The sequence below is a fragment of the Mus musculus genome, chromosome 9 (assembly GCF_000001635.26).
Source record: "Mus musculus strain C57BL/6J chromosome 9, GRCm38.p6 C57BL/6J".
In the NCBI taxonomy this organism is placed as follows: Eukaryota; Metazoa; Chordata; class Mammalia; order Rodentia; family Muridae; genus Mus; species Mus musculus.
Genome location: NC_000075.6, coordinates 109,924,644 through 109,940,876, shown reverse-complemented (window position 1 = coordinate 109,940,876; position 16,233 = coordinate 109,924,644). Strand labels below are relative to the sequence as shown.

The window sequence follows — 16,233 nt, the reverse complement described above, 5'->3', positions numbered from 1 at the left end:
ATGGTTGCTGAGATCAGTTTTCTGTAGGAAAATGAGCCCCCTAAACTAAATCACAAGAATTCAACCTTAAACAAATGTACATATGAGCAACATTAAATGAATTCAGAAGGATGTGTGTGTGTGTGTGTGTGTGAGAGAGAGAGAGAGAGAGAGAAAGGCATGAGAAGAGTTGGAGTAAGAGGAAGAGATATAGAATTTATTCTAATATAAGAACTCATATATGAAATTCCCTAAAAAAAATTTTTAAACTAAAAAAGAATATTTAATTCCTTAGGACAATGAACACAAAGTGATAAAGAATGTAAGAGTGTAAAAAGTGAAATAGTGATGGGCAGTGGTGGCGCACGCCTTTAATCCCAGCACTTGGGAGGCAGGGGCAGGTGGATTTCTGAGTTCGAGGCCAGGCTGGTCTACAGAGTGAGTTCCAAGACAGCCAGGGCTACACAGAGAAACCCTGTCTCAAAAAAACAAAAAGCAAAAGTCAAACGGCTCAGTGTTAGCAGAATGGTCCTGCTGTGTGTCTGGGCTGATGGTATCAGGAACATCAGAAACTCTGAACAACAGCAACTCTGAGAAAGGAGGCAAAGGTCAGGCCATGATCCAATCGTAGTCTTTCTTTCCTTTTCTTCTGAGACTGAGTCTCACTACATAGCCCTGGCTGGCCTAAGAACTCCAGATGTAGAGCCTGGAACTCAAGAGATCTGCCTACTTCTGCCTCCCCAATTTTGGGATTATTTTCTAGTTCTTTTGAGACTGGGTGTTACTCTAGCTGAAGCGGGCGTGGGGCTCACTTAGCTAGTTCAAGCTGTCCATGACCTCTCAGTGCTGGAGCTACAGGTATGAAGCACAATGGCTGGTTTTCATCATTGACCTTGTGATGTTTAAGCATAGTGTCACTGAGATATTTGAGTAACTGATGCTCATTCACAGAAAGGGAAAAGCAAGTTAAACAACCATCAGCCCCAGACCTAGAAAATGGCAAAATAAATCCTCCCATCTCATCCATTTAGTCTCACTGCACTGACAAGGTCAATTGGCATCAGTATCATGCACCGTAAAGAGACAAGATGGAGGTTACAGCACAATTTTCAGGAGTCATTTTTCCCTTCCACCACAAAAGCAGCTCCAGGGATGAAATCAAGTGTCTTTTACTCACTGAGCTAGTTCACAGACCCCTTTTTGTATTTTTCTTTTTTTTTTTTAATTTGGTTTTATTTTATGTCTGAGTGGTTTTGCCTGCATGTAAAACTCATATGCCTGATGCCCACAAGAGGGCATCAGGTCCCCTAAAACTAGAGTTACAGATGGGTATATAAGCCCCCAGGTAGGTGCTAAGAGCAAAAGCTGGGTCATTCACAAGAACAGCAAATGCTCTTATTCACTGAGACATTTCTCCAAACAACCCCCCCCCCCTTAAAATAGAAACTAGGCCAGGCGTGGTGGCGCATGCCCTTAATCCCAACACTTGGGAGGCGGAGGCAGGCGGATTTCTGAGTTCGAGGCCAGCCTGGTCTACAAAGTGAGTTCCAGAGCAGCCAGGGCTATAAAGAGAAACCCTGTCAAAAAATTTAAAAATTTAAAAATTAAAAAAAAAAATAAGAGACTAGGTTTCATACATTCCAGGTTGGCCTGTAATATAACTGATGACAATGAACTTCAGATCCTCTTGCTAGGATCACAGATGTGTCCCATCATGCCAGATTTACTAAGTGCTGCAAAGTTATTCCTGTAGAGCATCCCAGTCCTGGTATTCTCTCTAAAAATGTAAAGCATCTATATAAATAAGATGTTTCAGAGGAGATGGGGAAATCAAAACACACAGAAAACCAACAAAAAAACAAAGATGTGGCTTCATACAATTTCTAAACAACAAAACAAAAACAGGAGAAAAGAGGTAATTTAGTTACCAGACAAATACAAACTAGCATTGGAAAGTAGCAAGAAGGCTGAGAGGTGAGTCAGCAGAAGAGCTGGGTTTGATTCTCAGGAACCACAAAGCAGTTCAGGAACTACCTGTCACTCTAGTCCCAGGGGATCCAACATCTTCTAGGAGCCCCACACATGCAGGCAAAACACTCAAACACATAATAATAAATCTAACTAAAAATGAAGGAAAAAGAGGAAAAGAAAATAGCAAGAAAAACAGAACCTGCAGACTGGAGATTATACTTCAGCAGTAAAATGCTTGCCCAAAATGCCCAAGGCCCCAGGTTCAATCCTCAGTACACAAACAAGTGAAAGAAAAAACAACTCTGAAAAGAAGGGTGATATAGACTATGTTACCAAATTGGCCTTCAAATGCTGAGCTCAAGCAATTCTCCCAGTTCAGCCTCCAATGCCTGGGACCACATGCACAATAATTCAGCATTTCCATATCAAATAATTAACAAAACATCTGGATCAAACAATATCTAGCAAACTGACAAACTGAAGCATGCACAGGATGATGTGCAACATAGCAAACCGTTTAAAAATTGTATTTGGTTGCCGGGCATGGTGGCGCACATCTTTAATCCCAGCACTCAGGAGGCAGAGGCAGGCAGATTTCTGAGTTCAAGTCCAGCCTGGTCTACAGAGTGAGTTCCAGGACAGCCAGAGCTACACAGAGAAACCCTGTCTCGAAAAACCAAAAAAAAAAAAAAAAAAAAAAAAAAAGTTTTTGAAGAAAGGTAGAGGGTAGAGGTCCGCTGTTTGGTCTGGGGAAAAAGAACTTTCGTTTGTGTTTTCAAGATACAGTTTCTCTGTGTAGCCCTGGCTATCCTGGATCTCACTCTTCACTCTTTAGCCCAGGCTTTCCTCAAACTCAGAAATCCAACTGCCTTTGCCTCCCAAGCACCAATATTAAAGGCATGCACCACTACATCCTGGCTTAAAAAAACTTTTTTTTAATTTTATATATTTTTTATTACGTATTTTTCTCAATTACATTTCCAATGCTATCCCAAAAGTCCCCCATACCCTCCCCCCCAACAAAAAAACTTTTGAGTAGGATAAAATAAGTGTCATAATAGTGAATAGCTATCAAGTGAATACTGGAGCTACACAAAATAAAAATAACTGCAGATAGAAAAAAAAAAAATCAGAGCCACTAAGTTCAGGGACAAGCATAGTGGTGCACAGCACACCTTTAATACCAGCACTTAGGAGAAAGATGCAGGAGGCTAGCCTGCTCTATAGGATAAGTTTCAGGACAGCCAGGGCTACACAGAGACACTCAAAAAACAAAGAGAGAGAGAGAGAGAGAGAGAGAGAGAGAGAGAGAGAGAGAGAAGGAAAGAAGGGGAAGGGGAAGGGAAAGATTATCAGAAAAAAAAAACTTTACAAAATGACGGATTTAGAGCTGGTGAGATGTTCAACAAGTAAAGGCCTTTTGGGGCCTACTGATCTTACTTCAATCCCAGAGACCTATATGCTAGAAAGAAAAGAACCAACATTCCTAAGTTGTCCTGACTTGGACATGAAACTTATGACACCTGAGCACACATATACACACACAAAATAAAAGGTCTTAAAAAGATAAAAGGATTGGAGCCAGCAACTGTGAAGTTATTATCTTGAGAAATACCTGCAAAAACTGCTCAGCCCAAAACATCTACAATTAAAAGCAACATCTTAGAGTGACAAAGAAACTGGGAGTGATGAGCCACCTGAGCCATACAGGGATTTCCAGATTAACCTAGGTTCATAAGACCCTACCTATGTCAGGAAGGAGGGAAGGAGGGAAAGAGGGCGGGTGGAGATAGATGAGAAGTTAAGAGTGCATAGAGTTCTATCTTTTCTCTCTGGGGTATGTGTGTGTGTCCATGTACACATTTGGGTGTGTGAATGAATGTGAGCACATGAATGCAAAGATATGAGTATGTTAGAGAACAACTTCAGGTATGCCTTCTAAAAGAACAACTTCAGGTACGCTTTCTACCATGTTTGAGACAGGGTCCATTGTCTTTTGGTTCTCTGTTTTGTTTGGGATGGTGTTACAGTAATTTCCAACCCCAATAAGCCCATATTATAAGCCAGCTATTATATGTATAAGCTATGTGCCTAGATTGGACAGATCTAGCACAATATTAACTTACTCCCCAGCTATGAGACCCTTTGCTACTTGGCAGTTTTCTCCTGGCCACGTGGTTCTGCTCAACTCTTCTATAAATCTAAAATGGTTTCAAAACAAAAGACTTTTTAAAGCTGTATTTCTTACAGAGTGTGGTGACATGTGTCAGTATTTTCAACACTTTTTAAGTTGTTTAATGAAAACAGAAGTCTGGCTGTGGTGGTGCACACCTTTAATCCTAGCACTTTAGAGGCAGAGGCAGATCTGGTTCAGGTTAGAAAAGATCTGGTCTACATAGTGAGTTCTAGGACTACACTGAGAAACCCTGACCAAAAAAAAAAAAGTAAAACAGAAAAATCTGGGCTGCATAGGTTAACACTGTTTCAAAAAAACAAAAACCTTTTGCCACTGTAAAAGAAAGAAAGTGATTGATGGCAGGCTTGATGGCACGTGCCTCTACTGTCAGCACCTGGGAAGCAGAGGCAGGCAGGCTCACGAGGCATGAGTTTCTTCAGAAAGGTTACATCTACATCTACTTCTCATCTCTGATTTTCTTGCATTTAATTACCTATTCTTTTTTTAAATTTATTTATTACTATACATAAGTAGCTGACTGCAGATGTGTCAGACCTCATTTCAGGTGGTTGTGAGTCACCCTGTGGTTACTGGGATTTGAACTCAGGACCTTTGGAAGAGCAGTCAGTGCTCTTACCCACTGAGCCATCTCTCCAGCCCTTAACTACCTATTCTTAACATTAAAAAAATAATAAGATTGGGAATACAGCTGAGCAGCAGAGATTTCCCTACCTTGTGCAAAGCTTTAGCCCTTGAACTGAGTGTAGTGTCACACGAATTCAAAGCCAGCCAGGGATATATAATAAAACCCTGTCTCAATAATAATAATCCACAAATTTTGAAATTGTCAACTACAAAGGTCTACAGTCAAAACTCAATCACCAAATTTGAAAGCAAAGTTAGGAAGAACCAAATCTCTAACTAAAGCTAAGCTATCTAGCTATAATACCAAAGCTGAATGCTGATATAGAACTGTGATATTCCCAAGCAAGAAGATGGCTTTAGTCCAGGAGCTTTTAGACCAGCCTGGGCAACACAAGACCCCAATCTCAGCGGAAAAAAGAAAATCCAGGTGCTTCCTTCAGTTGTCAGCAAACAATAGAAAATACTTTAATATAAAATGTAACCTTATTTGTATATTTGAGATTTTACCATACGCATACTGTTAAACATATGAATGGATTTGTTTTTCAACCTGAAAAGGGAAAATATTGGGAACATACCCCAATCTAGGTACAGTAAGCATATGCTTATAATCCTAACATTTGAAAAGCTTAAGCACAGCCAGGTAGTGGTGGTTCATGCCTTTAATCCTAGCATTCAGGAGACAGAAGCAAGTGGATCTCTGAGTTCTCGGCCAACCTGGTCTACAGAGCTCCAGAACAGCCAGGGAGGGCTACAGAGACAAACCCTGTCTTGGAGTGGGGTATACATGGACACACATCGGTGGTGAATGCTTTTTAATCTAACTAAGGCAGCAGGTGAATCTCTGAATTCAATGCCAGCCTGGTCTACAAATGGAGTTCTAGAATAGCCAGGGCTCAAAAAAACAAAAACAAAAGAACAAAAAAATAAAGGAATATGGATGAAGAGGATTGCTCTGAGCTCAGCTAAGGCCCAGGCCAGACTACATAGTAAAGTTCCAGGCCAGCCTGGGCTACAGAAAAAACCTTGTCTCCAAAAGTCTACAAAACAGGAGCACGGGAAATGGCTCAGAGGTTAAGACCAATTGTTGCTCTAGCAGAAGGCCCAGATTGGTTCCCAACACTCACATAGTAGCTCAGAGCCATTCCTGCCTTAAGGGATCCAACCCCTTCTCCTTACTTCCACGGGCACTAAACACGGTGCACATACAGAGGCAAAACACTCATGCATAAAATAAATAAACATAAAATAAAATTTTAAAAAATAATACAAGTCTCTAGCGGCAAGGCAGGGGCATCTCTGTGGGTTCAAGGACAGCCAGAGCGAGAGAGACCCTGTCTCTGACTCAAAAAAAGAAAAGAAAAAAAGCAAGATATAATAGTGAGAAGACCTGACAGCTCCGCCCAGCTCAGCAGATAAAAGCACTTGCTGCCAAGTCTGAATTTGAGTTCAATACCCAAACCCCAGGTAAATAGAGACTGACTCCCAAAGTTGTCCTCTGACCTCCACACTCATACGCACGTGCACACATACACGCACATACACACACATACACACACACACACACACACACACACACACACAGTAAATGTAAAAATAAGTAAAATATTAATCCCAGCACTTGGGAGGCAGAGGCAGGCGGATTTCTGAGTTCAAGGCCAGCCTGGTCTACAAAGTGAGTTCCAGGACAGCCAGGGCTGTACAGAGAAACCCTGTCTTGAAAAACCAAAAAAAAAAAAAAAAAAAAAAGAAAAAGAAAAAAAAGTAAAATAAATACAATAAGAGACACACCCTTGCATTTTCATTGCCCTCATTGTAATACTATAATCAACTGGTTTACTGATTAGGCTACCAAGAACAATGGAGGTGTTTTTGGGCCAGTGGATAATTAAATCCAATTGTGTACAAGGCATCAATACTTCAACAAGTACTGAAACCTGACTCATAAATCTCTGCTGAGTGTGTTTCCATCAGTATATCCCCCCCCCCTTTTTTTTCTTTTTTTTTTGGTTTTTCGAGACAAGGTTCCTTTGTGTAGCCCTAGCTATCCTGAAACTCACTCTGTAGACCAGCCTGGCCTCAAATTCAGAAATCCACCTGCCTCTGTCTCCCAAGTGCTGGAATTAAAGGTGTGCGCCACCACTGCCTGGCAAGTATATTCGCTTTCATTTAAAAAGCCCCTGGAAGGGCTGGCGAGATGCCTCAGAGATTAAGAGCACTGATTGCTCTTCCAAAGGTCCTGAGTTCACAATCCCAGCAACCACCCGTAAAGAGATCTGATGCCCTCTTCTGCTGGGTATGAAGTCAGTTACAGTGTACCTATGTATAATGATAAATAAATCTTTGAGCCAGAGCAAGCAGGGACTGGGTGAGAGGGGCTGACCAGAGAGCAAGCAGTGTTAACCCGAGCGAGCAGAGGTCCTAAAAAGAAAAAAAAATTCATTTGCCAATAACCACATGAAGGCTCATAACCACATGTACAGCTACATAAATCCTTTTTTTTGTAAACCCCTGAAAGATGGTAGGTACTAGCTCAAAAAGCAATAGTTTTAATTACTTTAAGCTAAGTGTAAAACGAGATTATGACTGACTTAAAAATATCAGCTTTGAAGGAAATGGTATGGACCATCAGACTCCATCAATTGAAAAGCCATGAACATATTCCCCAAAGTGGAGAAAAAGTTACAAAGTTGCAAGTACCTGCATCATAGTACAGACAGATCCAGCCTCTTGCTTAGCAACTGCAGTGTTGTCTACAAAACACTCAGCCTGTCATAGTCAGGGCATGACAACTGTTCACCCTAAATCCATGTGCTCAGCTTGGATTCAGGATTGATTTATAAAAATAGCTGCTGCTGCTGGTCTTTGAATCTCTGCGCTGATGACTGGGCAGTGTTACCCTATAGGCCTAGAGCAGCTGTATTTCCCTTACCACACCCATCGCTCTGCCTACCCAGCCAAGCTGCCGGCAACCGCCCCCCTCCCGTTTGTCACCCTCCCACCCCCACCCCCCAACTCTACACCATACTATTCTCCCTCCTCCTGGGCTGAGTGAGCAAATTACAAGCACAAATATCCCCTGATGCAATGCCACAACCATCCCTGGGAAAGAGCAGAGGCAGTTGCCAAAAGCGCAGCAGTAGGAAAACGGGCGGGAGACACTCGCAGGGAGCAAGAAACACTGCAGAGGCCCTGGGGAGAAATTCTGTAACTGGACCAGCGGAGGGCAAGGAGAAAGGGGGATTCCAGCAAAAGGCTGGGTAACACTAATCTTGCCTGAGAAGTACAGGCTACAACTCCGCTCCAGGAGGGGGCGAGTTCTGGATTCCTAAAACACAAACCTGTGGGGAAATCAGCCTCTTCCCCTAAAGACCAAATGCATTTAATCTACACAATCCAAGAGATAAGCAAACCCTCCCCAAAACGCCCAGGAGGCAATCTCAAGTAAAGTTGAGTTCCGACAGTAACAGTCCAAAAGAGCTCGTCCCGGGTGCTAAAATAAACCACAATCTCTGCTCCGAGTAACGTTTCCGACAGCCGCTGCTAGCCCTGGTCCCTGTTTCCGGACTCCGCACCCTTAACGTGACCCCTTTTGCATTCCCGAAGCCAGACACTAGATGCGCGTCAGTCCCCAAAGTGTGCGGGACCCACGCACACAAGGGCTCGAGTTGGATTCTCCAGACCACCCCTCGGCCCCACCCATAACCCCCAGAAGGGACACGCAGAGCTCGCCTCAGTCCCCACATACACGGACGCCCCTCCTGAAGCCTGGAGAAACGACCCCGGCGTCCTTCTGCATCCCGAACCCCACCCAAGGGCCCAGGCTGCAGTCGACCCTCAGTGTCCCGGCTCAGCACATGCCCAGCCTGAGGCAAGCCCCTCGGCTCCACAACCTCCGAAGCCCTGATACAAAATCTCTCCGCCCGCCTCGCCCCCTACGGTCCCCTCAGAAGGCGTCTCAGAAACTCCGAAGGTCACGCCCGCAGGCCCCCCACCAGGCCCCCTCTCTCAACCACCCCGGCGTCCCGTAGGCGGACAGCCACCGCCCTTCCCCGCCTCGGGAGGGACCTGCGGGGTCCCCGGCGGCCACCGCGAGAACCTGGGCGGGAGTCGTGGAGGTTAGTGAGGAGGCCGACCCTCCGATCTCAATCACAGCCGCACCTACCCGCCGCCGCCGCCGAGCCCAAGCCGGAGCCGCAGGAAGCCGGGAGAGGGCAGAGAGGAGCCGGGAGCAGCCGGGAGGAGCCGCAGAAGCCACAGACCTAGCCGGAGGGGCGGGGCACAGGGAGGTGGCCGCTTCCTCGTCGCCCTCTTGAAGGCCGGCACGAAGGCGGAGCGTGCTCGCCGTCAGCGGGTGCCGCCCCAGCCAATGGGCGCCACCGAAGGGCGGGCCGAGGCGCCGCGAACCAATCCACGCCGGCCCCTACTCCTCGCCCTCTCCGTGGAAGCAGCACGAGTGGCGGACCGTTGGCGCGGCGCGCGTCGGGGGTCTAGACTGCGGCCTCCCGCCCGCGGATGCCTCAGCGAATGGCGAGGCTCAGGCCGCCTCCGCCGTTCTGAGAGGGCCGCCGCTTCCTTTTCCAGCAGAAAGGATGCTAGTGTCAGGCGCACGCGCCTGCGTACGGGTGGGCCTGAGTGGGCCCCGCCGGCCCTGACTGGTGGGCTCTATGATGTAATCTGGGAGGGGCGGGGGCGGGGCCTTGGGTTCACTGCTAACCGCGAGGAACTGACTGGGAGCTGAGGGCGCAGCTCATAGTAGCTGCCTGAAACGTGGCTGGACCAAGTTGAGAAGGAACATTGTTGAATGCAAAACTGATTATATGGGGCCGGGCGTGGTGGCGCACGCCTTTAATCCCAGCACTCGGGAGGCAGAGGCAGGCGGATTTCTGAGTTCGAGGCCAGCCTGGTCTACAAAGTAAGGTCCAGGACAGCCAGGGCTCTACAGAGAAACCCTGTCTCGAAAAACAAACAAACAAACAAGAAAAAACTGATTATATAATTGGGAGTGTATTTAGTAACTTAAATAATTTCATGTTTCTTTTAGTTTTTTTCTTTTTTCAACGTAGTTACTTGAAAACTTAAAGATCACCTTTGTTCTGTTTTGGGTTTTTTGCACAGTGCCTCCCACCATAGCGCAGGCTGGCCTGAAATTCACTTTGCATCACCCACCTCCCTCAGAGTGATGGCAATCCCTCAGCCTCAGCCTCCTGAGTGTTGAGATTACAAATTTGAGCCGCCATACACAGCTAAAATTACCTCCTCCTACTCTCCTCTCCCCGCCCCCCTCCTCTAGAGTGTCACTACGGTCACATTATATTGCCTGTGCATAGTACTGGTCCAGAAGAAATAGTGATACCCAACTCCTTTATGCTTATTCCATGATCCACATATCTTAATCATCACAAGAGCCCTACATGGTTAATATATCCTCAGTGCCCTTTGTAGTTTTAGTTATGAGCCTTATCTTTAATAGTTTAATTTTCTCTCCAGCACTCCTCATTCTCATTATGTTAACAGGCAAGTTTAGTAACACCACAGTGTCAACAAGACAATGTTTGGCTAGTGGGGCTTTAACTTCAGTAGCCAGGTGCTAGGATTGTAAACTCAGGCATATAGGGGTTACCAGGAGAACTTGGTTAGGAAGTACAGCTGTGCTTTTGTAGCCTTAGGAAAGGTAAGCCTCAGTTTCCTCGTTTATGAAAATTAGATAATAGTCACTCTCAATAAAGTTACTAATAGGATGCCAAAGGTAAAATACCATATTCCCGATGAAGTCTCAGCATGGCTAAACAAATTATGTAAACCTGTGGAAGACTTCTAAACCTTTCTGTATCGATATTGTGTAACAGTTTCCTCCAAGATTGGAACTTTCCATTAAGCAGGAAGGCCCTGAAACCATCTAGTTTTACTAGGCTACTTCCTGCCAGAGTTCAGCGTCCCTCTCAGAAAAGAAGACCTACGCAGTAAAGAAGATTCTCAGAAGAGCAAAAGTTGCAGACTCTTAAGACCAGACCAGCTGCCTGAGAGAAGCAGAGACCAGCCAAGCCGCCTGGAAGAGGTTTAGACCAGCCTTACTTACTCAACCCATTGAGTGGCCTGCAGGCTATGCAGTGTGCCCCAGTTTTCCCAATTTGTGAGTTGTTACCAGTATTGGGGTGGGCCTTGGTGATTCAGCTGTCTTTGAGTCATTTCTGCTACTGTCAGTAACCCCTCACTCATATTTCATCATAGTACTGAAGGTAGCCCCAATAAAACTAATTGGTTCACCAAGCTGGGCTTTGGTTTGTCATGAGTTTCCTCTCTGGGATAAGTAGACTTCTGTATTGCATTTCCCCAGGGAAAGTTTTGTCACACAATACTCATTCATTTAAGCAGTAAATGGAGATGATGATAATATACATGAGATCCATATTAGTAACTGTCCTAAAGTACATACATAGTTACTTACGATTTAGTAGACATAGTTTACTGTTAAAGCCATAGTAACTGGAGAAATGGGTCAGCGGTTAAGAGCACTGACTGGTTTTCTAGAGGTCCTGAGTTCAATTCCCAGCCACAACATGGTGGCTCAAAACCATCTGTCATGGAAATTGATGCCCTCTTCTGGTGTGTCGTGTGTCTGAAGACAGCTACAATGTGCTCATATATATTAAATCATATTTTAAAAAATCATAGTAACTAACCTAATGTAACAATACACACCTTTAATCCCAGCACTTGAGAGGCAGAGGCAGGCAGATCTCTGTGAGCTCAAGTTCAGCCTGATTTACACAGCTTATTCCATGCAAGCCAGAGAGATGGTGAGAGCCTATCTCAAAAAAATTTTAGGGCTGGGGAGATGGCGTAGCGGGTAAGAGCACTGACTGCTTGCTCTCCTAGAGGTCCTGAGTTCAAATCCCAGCAACCACATGGTGGCTCACAACCATCTATAATGAGATCTGACATCCTCTTTGGTGCATCTGAAGACATCTACAGTGTAGTTAGATATAATAAATAAATCTTTTAAAATTTTTTTTAATTAATTAAAAAAAAAAAAACCTAAGAGAGCAAAAGGATGCCCTGGCATTGTGTGCTGAGGCAATTGGATACCAAGTTAAGGTCAACTAGGCCACCTAAGGTCAAGAACAGCCTGAGCCATATAATGAGACTGTGTCTTTTTTGTTTTGAGTTTTGTTTTGTGTTTTGTTTTTTCGAAACAGGGTTTCTCTATATTACAGCCTTGACTGTCCTAGAATTCTTTGTAAACCTTGCTGGCCTCAGACTCTCAGAGATCCACCTGATTCTGCTTCCCAGATGATGGGGTTAGCCCAGCTGAGACTGTCTCTGTAAAAATAATAATAATAATAAGCTGTGTGGTGATGGTGCAGGACCTTAATACCAGCCCTCAGAAGGCAGAGGCAGAGGACCTTAATACCAGCACTCAGAAGGCAGAGACAGGGGCAGGAGCAGGGACAGGCAGCCTACAAAGTAATTTCCAGGATAGCCAGGACTACACAGAAAAACCCTGTCTCCAAGAAGCAAAACAACAATAATAAGAGTCCAGTGGTCCGTGCTTGTAATTCCATTATTTGGTAAGTGGGAGTTGGAGGATCAGGAGTTCAAGGCCAGCCTGGGATACATGAGACCCTATATCAAATAAACAAAAAAAGTAAAGGTTTTGTGGGAAAGATACAGAACTATAAATAGATAACCATAGAAAGACCATTAATACAACCCAGAAAAGCAAAATATCTGTTATAGATTGCACAGCTGTTATTTAGTGAATCAGAAACCTTGAGCAGGGACTGGAGAGATGGCTCAGTGTTTGAGAGCACTGACTGCTCTTCTACAGGCATCCTGAGTTCAACTCCCAGCAACCACATGGTGGCTCACAACCATCTGTAATGAGATCTGATGCCCTATCCTGGTGTGTCTGAAGAGATCGACAGTGTACTCATATACCTAAAATAATTAAGATAAATCTTTAAAAAACAAAAAAAATATAACCCAGCACTTGGAAGATGCAGATAGGAGAACCAACTGTTCAAGGACAAGTTTGACAACACAGCTCAAGAGACCAAAACAAAACAAAAGAACAAAAGGCAATTCAGTTACCTTTCCTCTACATGTCTGAAATGGAAATAAGGTTATAATGCCAGAAGCATTTTAAAACAAGCCAGAAGCGACAGACAAGGGTGAGGAGGTAGACTGAAAAGAAGCTAGGTCCCTAAGGTGGCTCTAGATTGCCTGTAAAGTAGAAAACCTCTTGCTAATCCTAATTACAGACCTGTAATTATAACTACTCGTGAGATTGAGGCCGGAAGATTGCAAATTGAAGGCCAGCCTGGATTATATATTGAGTTTAAGACAAGTTTGGTGGTGTATGCCTTTAACCCCAGCTTTAAAACAGAGGCAGGTGGAGCCCTGTGAGTTCTAGGCCATCCACAGCTACATAGTAAAACCCTGTCTTTAAAAAAACAAAACAGGGGCTGGAGAGATGGCTCAGGGGTTAAGACTGCTCTTCCAAAGGTCCCGAGTTCAAGTCCCAGCAACCACATGGTGGCTCACAACCATCCGTAATGAGATCTGACGCCCTCTTCCGGTGTGTCTGAAGACAGTTACAGTGTACTTACATATAATACATAAATAATTCTTTAAAAAAAATCAAGCTAATAGATCCTTCGTCTAATGGTGACGTCTACCCATAGCCATCTGCAGCAACCACAATCCCGGCTGATGTGCTAGGAGTAAGAGGCCTGGACTGTAAGATTAGAAACTCAGTCTCAATTACAGACTGGCCTGCAGTAGAGCAGACGGTGCAGCCTTGGGTAAGCTATTCTAACCCCTGGACCTCCGTTCCTCATGACTGTCGGGAAGTGGAACAGACAATTTCTTCTGCTTCTTGCTGTCTGGATCTCACTGACCACTGTACTAGGATTTCCTTTCACTTGAAGACACCTCCCTCATGGCTGGCTGGGTGTTCTTGTTCCTTTGACTGAGAAACCTGAATCCCCCTCAGTAGATACGGGGGTGGGGGCGCACACTTTTAGAGCATTCCAGTACCAACAAGTCACCCTACCCAGGTTCTGGTTCTGTTTTCCTTTCGTTTATCTTCTACTAGAGTCGTCAAAGGCAGAGAAGGTTGTTTCTAGTTTCAAAACAATGGTGCACTGCATTCAGTACTGCTCCTGAACTTGCTGTCTGGTTTTTCCTCAAAAATCCTCAAATGAGAGGGTTGTGGACCCTCAAAGGACCCTCCCGAGGATGGCAGTCTAAGATTGATATTTTTAGAATATGTATTATTTTTATTTATGTGTGTGGGTAGCCATGCCTACAAGTACCCAAGGAATCCAAACAGGGCATCAAATTCCCTGCAACTGGAGTTACAGAAGGTTGTGAGCCACCAGATGTGAGTATGAGTACACAGAACCAAACTCAGTTCCTTTTCAAAAACAAGACGCGCTCTTAGTTTCCAGCTCCAAATTACTTTTTCTTCATTTTATTTGTTTGTTTGCTTATGTGTATTTATTTATTTATTCATTTATTTATTTATTTTGAGGGGTTTGAGACAGGCTTTCATGAAACTTGCTCTGTGTGTAAACCTGCCTGGTCTTGAACTCACAAAAATCCACCTGCCTCTGATTCTGAGTGGTGGGGTTAAAGGCATATGCCACCAAGCATTGCATTTCTGACACAGGGTCTCCAGTGTCCTAGGTTGGCCTAGAACTCTATACATAGCCAAGGATAACCTTTCTGTCCTCCTATGCTAGTGCTACAGGTATGCACATCTATGTGTACTGCTGGGATTTAACTAGAGCTTTATAGATGTTAGGCAAGCATTCTATAAACTGAGCTACAGCTCCTGATATATATGTGTGTGTATGTGTGTGTGTGTGTGTGTGTGTGTGTGTGTGTATGTGTGTATACACACACACATACATATATATATACATATATATATATATATATATGAATGACTAGTCTTCTAGCCGAGGCTAGCTTTCAGATCTCCTCTGAGCTAAGAATGACCTTGATTATTTACTTATTTATTTATTTATTTAGAGACACACTCTCACTATGTAGTCCTGGATGACTTGGAACTCACCAAGTAAACCTGTCCAGCTTCAAACTCAGAGATCTACCTGCCTCTGCCTCCCAAGTATTGGGATTAAAGGAATAAACTGCCAAGTCCAGCCAACCGTGAATTCTTCATCTTTCTACCTTCCCAGAGCCTAGATTGGCCTCCAACTCAGTATCCTCCTGCCTTAGACTCTTGAAGTGCTCAGATGCTGGGATTATAGGAAGTGTCACTATGGTGGTTTGAATAGGAATAGCCCCCATAGAAACTCATAAAAACTCATGTGTTTGAATGCTTGGCCCACAGGGAGTGCCACTATTAGTAGATGTGGTCTTGTTGAAGTAGGTGTGGCCTTGTTGGAAAAAGTATATCACTGTGAGTTTGAGCTTTGAGGTCCTATATACTAAAGCTATGTATACCTAGTGTGGCATATACTCTCCTTCTGCTGCCTGTGGATCAAGATGCAGAACTCTCAGCTCCTTCTTCAGCACCATGTCTGCCTGCACACTGCCATGGTTCCTGCCATGAGAATAATAGAGTAAACCTCTGAAACTGTAAGCTAGCCTCAATTAAATGCTTGCCTTTATGAGTTATCATGGTCATGGTGTCTCTTCACAGCAATGAAACCCTAACTAAGACAGCCACCATCTCTGGCTAGGGTTTTGTGATTGTGTTGCTTTTCTTTTTTTTTAATTGCTTTTTCTGTTTTCTTTCTAGGATCTATGTCCTAGCTGCAGAGCATAACCACTAAGCTATGACTCCAAAACTGCTCAAATGATGTCCTCAGGTCTTTGGCATGCTCAACAGACACCTGGCTTTCTTCCAGTTCTTCTTCTGTCTTCCATTCTTTTTTTTTTTTTTTTTTTTTCGAGACAGGGTTTCCTCTGTATCTCTGTATAGCCCTGGCTGTCCTGGAACTCACTTTGTAGACCAGGCTGGCCTCGAACTCAGAAATCTACATACCTCTGCCTCCCGAGTGCTGGAATTAAAGGCATGCACCACCACGCCCGGCCCCTGCCTTTCATTCTTAACTCCAATAAGATATCCTGATTTCTTTTCAATTCTGACTTCAACTGTCGAATCCTCCAGATTGCCACTGGCTGGCTCTATTGGTTTCTTAAGGCAGAGTCTAGCCCCTCTTCCATCAGTATCCTTGAAATTGATACAGAACAATAATTGTCATTCTGAGTTCCATCTAACCTCTTTCTAGTTCAACATCTGTAGTCACTAAAGAAATGAATCATGTTTCTTCCTTTGTGCTACCTGTGAGGTGGCTGCCATATCTTTTACACCATCATGGCTGCCCTCCGGCCTCAGATGAAGCCCGAGATTGTCAAAAAGAGGACCAAGAAGTTCATCAGGTTCCAGTCAGACTGATATGTCAATATTAAGTGAAACTGGCAGA

General features: G+C 44.3%; 1 protein-coding gene and 1 pseudogene across 8 annotated transcripts in view; one reads left to right on the top strand and one right to left on the bottom strand.

Moving 5' to 3' along the window:
• The window catches only part of Map4 (microtubule-associated protein 4), a 154,114-nt gene extending 143,078 nt beyond the window's left edge, over positions 1-11,036 (bottom strand). For 4 of the 8 annotated variants that reach the window (NM_008633.4, NM_001205330.1, NM_001205332.1 and 1 more), the window contains exon 1: positions 8,937-9,103. The gene's annotated coding sequence lies outside the window, so the exon portion shown is untranslated. Of the gene's footprint in view, positions 1-8,936 lie in introns of all 8 variants that reach the window. The other 4 variants (XM_030244102.1, XM_011242938.3, XM_006511955.3 and 1 more) reach the window with 2 other exon arrangements.
• Positions 11,037-16,124: 5,088 nt separating this feature from the next.
• The window catches only part of Gm4644, a 411-nt pseudogene continuing 302 nt past the window's right edge, over positions 16,125-16,233 (top strand).